Source organism: Protomyctophum parallelum, assembly GCF_964188405.1.
Source record: "Protomyctophum parallelum genome assembly, chromosome: 9".
Taxonomy (NCBI): Eukaryota; Metazoa; Chordata; class Actinopteri; order Myctophiformes; family Myctophidae; genus Protomyctophum; species Protomyctophum parallelum.
This window is the reverse complement of record NC_139706.1, coordinates 29299422-29306864: the sequence shown is the minus strand read 5'-3', so window position 1 is coordinate 29306864 and position 7443 is coordinate 29299422. Positions and strand designations below refer to the sequence as shown.

The window sequence follows — 7443 nt, the reverse complement described above, 5'->3', positions numbered from 1 at the left end:
CGACGGTGTTACGTTGAAATGAGTGTCCTATGGAACTCTGTCGCCACAGAGACATTGCAGATTTGCATTTCGACCAAAGAGTTATGAATCTGATTTCAACTCACATGGATCATGGATGGTCCTGGACATATGGTTTCAGTCTTTCATGATGCATGCATGCTACTATACTCCAAACGTCCAATGTAAAACAGTGTGGTCCCGAAATCACATATCAAATCACTGATAACTTTTAGATTTTTCTGGTTTTATCCTAGCAGATTTCGTATTGACCTGTACCCTTGAACTGCACACATTGTACAATCGGTTAATAATGTTTTTCAATCGATCAATCAATCAATCAATCAATCAATCAATCAATCAATCAATCAATCAATCAATCAACCAATAACCTATAGGCCTAACCCTAACGCCTAATATAAGCTAGTGTCGGTGTCGATCTGATCGAGGTAAAGGAATCAAAGCTCCGATCCAGCGTCAGTTTATTACTCACCAAAGATAATAGTCACCTTTTTAGAGGGAAAGGAAGAATCTGACCCTGAGACTATGCGTCTGTCGGTTGGCATTACCTTTACTGGGGAAACGACAACGGCCGCCCTCAGCTATTACCTTAGATGCTTGCCATTAAAGCCTTGAAAAATAGCCTAATTTGCGAGAATTGCGAATTGGCCTATAAAAGTGACCACATATGTGGTCACTTTTATAGGCCTACCATAGGCTACAAATTGGATGACAGCGAGTGACTGACGATGTCAGCTCGAAAGGAAAAGGAACGAGATATTTTTGTATTTGTATTATTTATCTAGAAAATAAAGTTGAACAAGGCGCGTTTCAAAACATTGCAACGTAGGCCCAAGAGTTCTGGCGCTCTCTAGCGCACAACCAAAATAACTGCATGTACACTGTGCACTGCAACTAGCCTACAGCAGGTTCGTTAAAATAAGATATTTTCAATAGAAAATCTTTGAAGAGGTAATTAAGTAATTAATTACAATTCCATTGAGCCAGTTCAGCGATGGCCATTGGTGGCACACAGAGTAGGACAACCGCAGGCAATTCAGAACCATGGACAGCGCAAAGTGTCCTTGGGCAAGACACTGAACCCTACATTGCCTCCAATGAGTTGGTCGGTGTGAGCTTGCCACCATTGGTGTGTGAATGTGGGAAGTGAGGACGCTGGCATCAACTGTTCGCCGCTTCACCTCCCAATGTATGAATGATGAACCATTGTAATGAACCATTGTAAAGCGCTTTGAGCACTTGGAAAAGTGCTATCAAAATGCAATTCATTATGATGCCAAACATGAGATGACACCATAGCCGATCAGGTATTTATTAGAAGCTTTAATGATACAATCATGATCAGAGAACGAGTATTGTATACTTGCAACTGCACATAGGCCTACAGTATACGATAATATAAAGGGGGTCCCTACATCCAAGACAAAAAAAGCATTGCTTACTTAACTTACTTAAGTTATGACCACATCTGGACATTATTTGGTGTAGGCTACTTACTTATATACATGTTGACAGAGAGAAAAACACATTCTATCTTGTTCTGTGACCATGGCTTTTACCTTACTGTCTTACGTCAATACATGCTATAAAGTAGGCCTATATATAAAATGGATATAAAGTAGGCCTACAAAATCATATTATCAAACTCTGCCTGCAATGTTGCTTCTGCATAGCTGTATATAAAGCATGAGACAACAAAGCACCTTGAGAGAGATGAGTGATAAAACACTGAACAGTACTCATATTTCATTCCCCAGTAGGGTTGATCTGAAAAGATCTGATAAATCTGTATAAGGAAGCTATATGTCAGTGCTTTTGAAATGAACTCATATAGCCTGTAGCACTCAACCTCTGTATGGATAAAAATCCATTATAATTCTGTTGGTCAAACTCCAGTAAAGTTGAATTTCTAACCTTGTATATCTTGTATTGTGTAATCCATCTTTGATACAATAAAAGCTATCAAAGTGAAAGGCAATGAAAGTAACTGTAATTAGTACAGTATAATATGTTACAGAATACGTATACATTAATAGTAGACTATATGCTGTATATTATTTTCATTTTTAATAGAAAACTCAAAGTCTAGCAGCAGCAGTGGTAATGTGTATAGGATCTGTGATTAGCAGTTGGAAATCCCAGGTCACTTAGAAAACAGTCCGAAACAAGGGTTCTATATATCCTTTCAAGTGAAGCTGTTTCAAGATAGAAGTTTATATATTGCGGTTATAAACAGCAGTAATATCTTCAGCAGTTATAGCTTCAGGAACAGTGAGGATCTTCCACAACAAAAGGAACACCCCGGCCCAGAGCAAGTTTGGAGCTTCATGCAACAGCAAGCCTGTAGTAGAAATGCAGGGCTTGACACGTTCTGAGGATAAAGAAGTCTGTTAGTATTTACTCTTTACAGAAAATAAATTAGTGAGGTGACACTGTCACTCAACTGAAGGGTTACCACTAATAAGTCTGACCCAATATAGTGTAAGTGGTCCTCCTCTTACACTATATCCAGTGTAATGCACTATCCAGTGTAATGCAATTGTGTGGCAGGTCACACACATGCACGCACGCACATATTGAAAAATAGTAATGGAATATAGACAATTGAAAGTATTTAACCAAGCTTCAAGTTCTCAGCCCATTTATTCATTGCACATTTACTTTCAATTAATGCTACATTTTATTTTGGCCCAAATAAGTCATTTATTACAAATCGATGCAGAATTGTCACCTTGAAGGTGCAGTAAGTGATATGCTTTTGTTGAAATATTAGTGTTTAAAAGCACTACATTTTGATAGCAGAGAGTGTTTGGTCAGTAACAGAGCTGCAGTGCATCACAATCATTCAGATAAAGTTCAAATAATTCAGACCCCTCAGCCCTCATGCTGTTTCCCAGGCTCCGTTCACTTCACACTATAGCATGCCAAAATGTGTGCATGCCATAGTAGAGAATGCATGAGATACAGACTTAACAAGACTTCCATCAAGATATTTTGTGTGTTCTGGGGTGCTGTTCTCATGACTTGAGTAGTCAGTACGGATTGTGTCTGCATTGACATCTGATCCCACATTCTGAGGTGACCTGGCTCTGCTTCTTTTTAGATATCAGTTATGTCCGGACAATGCGGACATATATCTGGTATTTTTTCTTGTGGTCACCGTGCTCTGACTTCTGGTGCGTTCAAATCCACATTGTAAGAAAGGTGATGGGTCGCACACACCAAGACTGCATTTTAGTTTTTATTCTTTATAACATTGAATGACAGACGTTTCCGTTTCGGCTATCCAGCCTTCATCAGTGTGGAGAGTTTGTGAATGTCAGTCTCTTTGACAGCGGTGACAGTGTGCAGGTGCACATAATAAACGTCACATCACGTGATTACAGACTGGGATTGATAGACATGTAATAAAGGCTCTGTCAACAATGCCATATATTTGACAAATACATCTCATAATATATATATATATATATATATATATATATATATATAGAGAGAGAGAGAGAGAGAGAGAGAGAGAGACTGACATTCACAAACTCTCCACACTAATGATGAAGGCTGTCATTCGATGTTATAAAGAATAAAAACTAAAAAGCAGTCTTTTCTTGGTGTATGCGTACAGAAATCTGGCCACAATCTGGATGCTGCAAGCAATGCCAATCATTTGCCACATCCCCTGTTGAACAGCTTACAATTATCTGCTGGCACACAGGCACATGGTGAAGAAACATGAAAGAAAAAAGGCATGAAGTGATGTGTTGCTGATACTCATGTCTCATAACACTGTGGTCAGATGCCACTGTTCAAGCTATAGAAACATCTACATGTGATTTTTTGAAATTGGGCTGAAGTGATTAATTTAACAAAGCACACTAACCTTTCCCTTTGTAGGTAATTGTGATGCTCCTGTTCCTTCTCATGCCCTTTCGCGTCAGTGTGCAGTTGTAGCTCTTGGTTTGGTTTTGATACATTTGATACATTCCCTGATGAAGGCTTAACCGCCGAAACGTTGGATATTCCTGTCTTACCTGCTGTCCTAATAAATATTGGTACTCTAGCTATTGGTGTGTGCGGCCACCTTCTTGTTCATTCAAGATCTCCTCTACCTTTGGTTTTGATACTGCACAGCATGATCCGGGATATAGTGTTGACATTTGTCCATGGTCCCTTTGGCCAACAAGGTGCCGTTGTCTGTCTTGAATTCACAGTCGAAGTTAGGAACATCTTTGCAGGGTGGATAAATACATTCCAACCTTAAATAATCAAAATATTGGTTAATAATTCAACGGTACAATATAATGTTGTACATGATATATTAAACTGTTATACTATACTACTAATACTATGACTACTAACTAATACTACTTAGTAGTAGTAGTAGTAGTAGCAGCAGCATATAGCATCATAAATAGAGTAGCAGTAAAGGAAACCTGAGGCTTTTGTTGGTGGTTGTACAGGCCGTAAATATGCCAAAGTCCCCTTTCTTCTTCGAAGAGCAACCCCCTGAAAATAAATTGCACACTATTTTGTAATCCATATTCACAATTTACACAGGATACTTTATTAGTATTAGTATTAGTGTTAGTGTTAGTGTTAGTGTTAGTGTTAGTGTTAGTGTTAGTGTTAGTGTTAGTGTTAGTGTTAGTGTTAGTGTTAGTGTTAGTTAGTGTTAGTGTTAGTGTTAGTGTTAGTGTTAGTATTAGTGCACACTACAGAAACAAGAAAGAGGCTCCTGGCCTAATGGCTCCGCAAGGCTTGTAATTAATAATAAGAAAATATTAACCTAATCAAATAACTAATCTTAAATGACCAGAGATTATACCTAAAAGAATATAATAACAAAGAAACAAAGAAACAGTAGCAACATGAGTAAAAGTCAGGAACAACAAGCATGTCCCTGCTGCATGCAGGCAGTGTAATCCAATCCAGTCAGTGAGCAGATCTGATTAAGGTTGATTCAGCTTGGTTGATGAGTTTGTTTATGGAAGCAGCAGCTCAGAGAAAGCTGCTCTACTTCAAAGACACAAAATACTGGACTCTACCAAACATATCTGAACCCCAACAATCCACTGTCCCTAAGCTTATCAGTGAAACATTATATACATGATTCCGACATATTATTGTTGTTGGGCAGAAACCATGTATCTCAATATATAGCTTTATTATTATTATTATTATTATTATTATTATTATTATTATTATTATTATTATTATTATTAATAATAATAATAATAATTGATGCCCTACTTCGAATTTTCAAAATTCAAGTAAATAGCCAATCTACAAGCTTACAGTCACAATGCATCATAGCAAAGTACTTACATTGGATTGAATATTACTACATTTGAAAAGTAATGATTTTTGGTTTCCACCCAACAGTACTTGTCTTCAAGAGCTGTGTTATAAGTTACCTTAACTTGTCTTACCCATGAGCACCCAAAGAAGAGCAGCCGATATGTACATACTTCAGAATACTTCTGCACATGTGTGTGATCTTCACACAGGAAAGAGACAAAGGAAAAATAAATGTTTGGCCACAAGTCATTTGAGAATAATCCTGTTGAAATGTAGTGAATCTCTTTTAAGCCTCATAGTGACATTCTGTGGTTAGTATGGCTATGAGATCACTTTGATGCCCATTAGGTACAGGGAGGGATAATGTTCCATGCACAGACCATGCATGCAGTGTTGAAACCCTTCTTGTTTTCAGAAAATATGAATCAAGTTGATACAATGTTGCAGGAGATGACAAAGAGGACTCTTATATGTGGACAGCAGTGGACATTATAGGGAGAGAAAGTTTGTTGTTACTTCCAGTTATCATGGTCTCCAATAGCAATTTGTGAACAGTGCTTTTGTTAAACCAGAGGAAACAGTAGTAGGCCTACTCAGCTAGTGTCCTTTTGTTTCCTGTGTGAAACTACACCAAATTAGTTCAAATTCATACAGGAGTCTACGGTCAATCACCAAGACTTGTAGGACTATATGTGTTTATTTGAATGTAATCATTGGCAGGATCTCTGTGTTTGGTCACTTTATTTGAGTACTACTTTTAGCAGAAGACATAATACAACAAATATACAAATATACTGTTTTTATGACATTTTTAAGAGGACTCCACTGCAATTGATGCTTGGATATCAACTGAGTTTTCCCTTCCATATAGGCTTTGATTACTTAGATTTCTTACAGGGTCAGCTCTAGATTACCACAGGTGGTCTAGGCTTGTTTGTTGTGATTTAGGATGCCAATGGAGTCGCCCAGATGACTTGATTAGACTGTTGAGACTGAGGGTGTGGTCATGAGATGAGCTAATGTGGAACACTGTGAAGGAAGGTGTAATGTGATGACGGCACCTTTGATCAGAGTTGTGTGTGTGCGTGCGTGCATGCGTTGCGTGTGTGTGTGTGTGTGTGTGTGTGTGTGTCACAGGGAACTGAGGGAAGCGTTATTCAAACGGACAAATCCCAATGACTCTCCCTCCAATTATATTCTTCAACAATCACAGGTCACAGAGGCATAAAGCCAATAAGTTACATCATAACCTACATGAGAAGATTTTAATTTAACACACACACACACACACACACACACACACACACGCTTAAATGTCTCCCCAACATGCACATATATAGTACCAACAAAAAGTGCAAAGCTCTAGAGGTGTTACCTCAGTCGACCTCTGTCTGAATGTGCTATGGAACGGGATACAGTAACGAATAATAAAATAATAAAAACAAACTAAAAACATTTAAAAACAATAGTTCACAGAGAAAACATCATGCCATCATACAGTAGCGTAGCCTACCAATAGTGCTCAGCGATAGCTTCTAACAACATAAAGGATTAGAACAGAAGACGATGCTGGCTGCAATCAACAGGTCTCACGCAAGATTTTTAAATGAACATAATGAATTTGAATGACTCACCAGATCAGCTCTTTTTTCCTTCTTTGTATATTTTTGTTTGTTTTTTAGTTTTTACTTTCGCCTCCAGACAAGCTCAGAAGAGAAATCAAGGAATCACTGCTATGAACTGGGCAGGGCGCAGGGAGAGAAGCCGCTGTGCTGGAAAGCGATGAGCTGAAATAGAGGGAGGGGGGCTTTAAAGTGCTACTGTACAGTGTGTGTGTGTGTGTGTGTGTGTGTGTGTGTGTGTGTGTGTGTGTGTGTGTGTGTGTGTGTGTGTGTGTGTGTGTGTGTGTGTGTGTGTGTGTGTGTGTGTGTGTGCGCGTGCGTGCATGTGACAGAGAGAGAGAGAGGTAATCAAGTTTGGCTTTTCCACTGTATACAGGAACAAATCCTGTAGTGAATTGTTCCACTCCTGTGAGCAACATTTTGGAACGGTCCATTGGGCTCCATTTGTACCCTCTCATTTGCATGAAATAATATGCCCGTGAAAGGGAATGGTTTAAAGCTTAGACCA

The 7443-nt window shown here is 38.6% G+C and overlaps 1 long non-coding RNA gene across 1 annotated transcript; it reads right to left on the bottom strand.

Moving 5' to 3' along the window:
- Positions 1-4142: 4142 nt before the first annotated feature.
- On the bottom strand, positions 4143-7042 carry LOC310864671. The gene is made up of 4 exons (XR_014569753.1): positions 6948-7042; positions 5445-5512; positions 4449-4521; positions 4143-4271 (listed from the first exon to the last, which is right to left on the bottom strand). It is a non-coding gene; the product is annotated as an uncharacterized lncRNA (long non-coding RNA).
- Between the last annotated feature and the right edge of the window lie 401 nt (positions 7043-7443).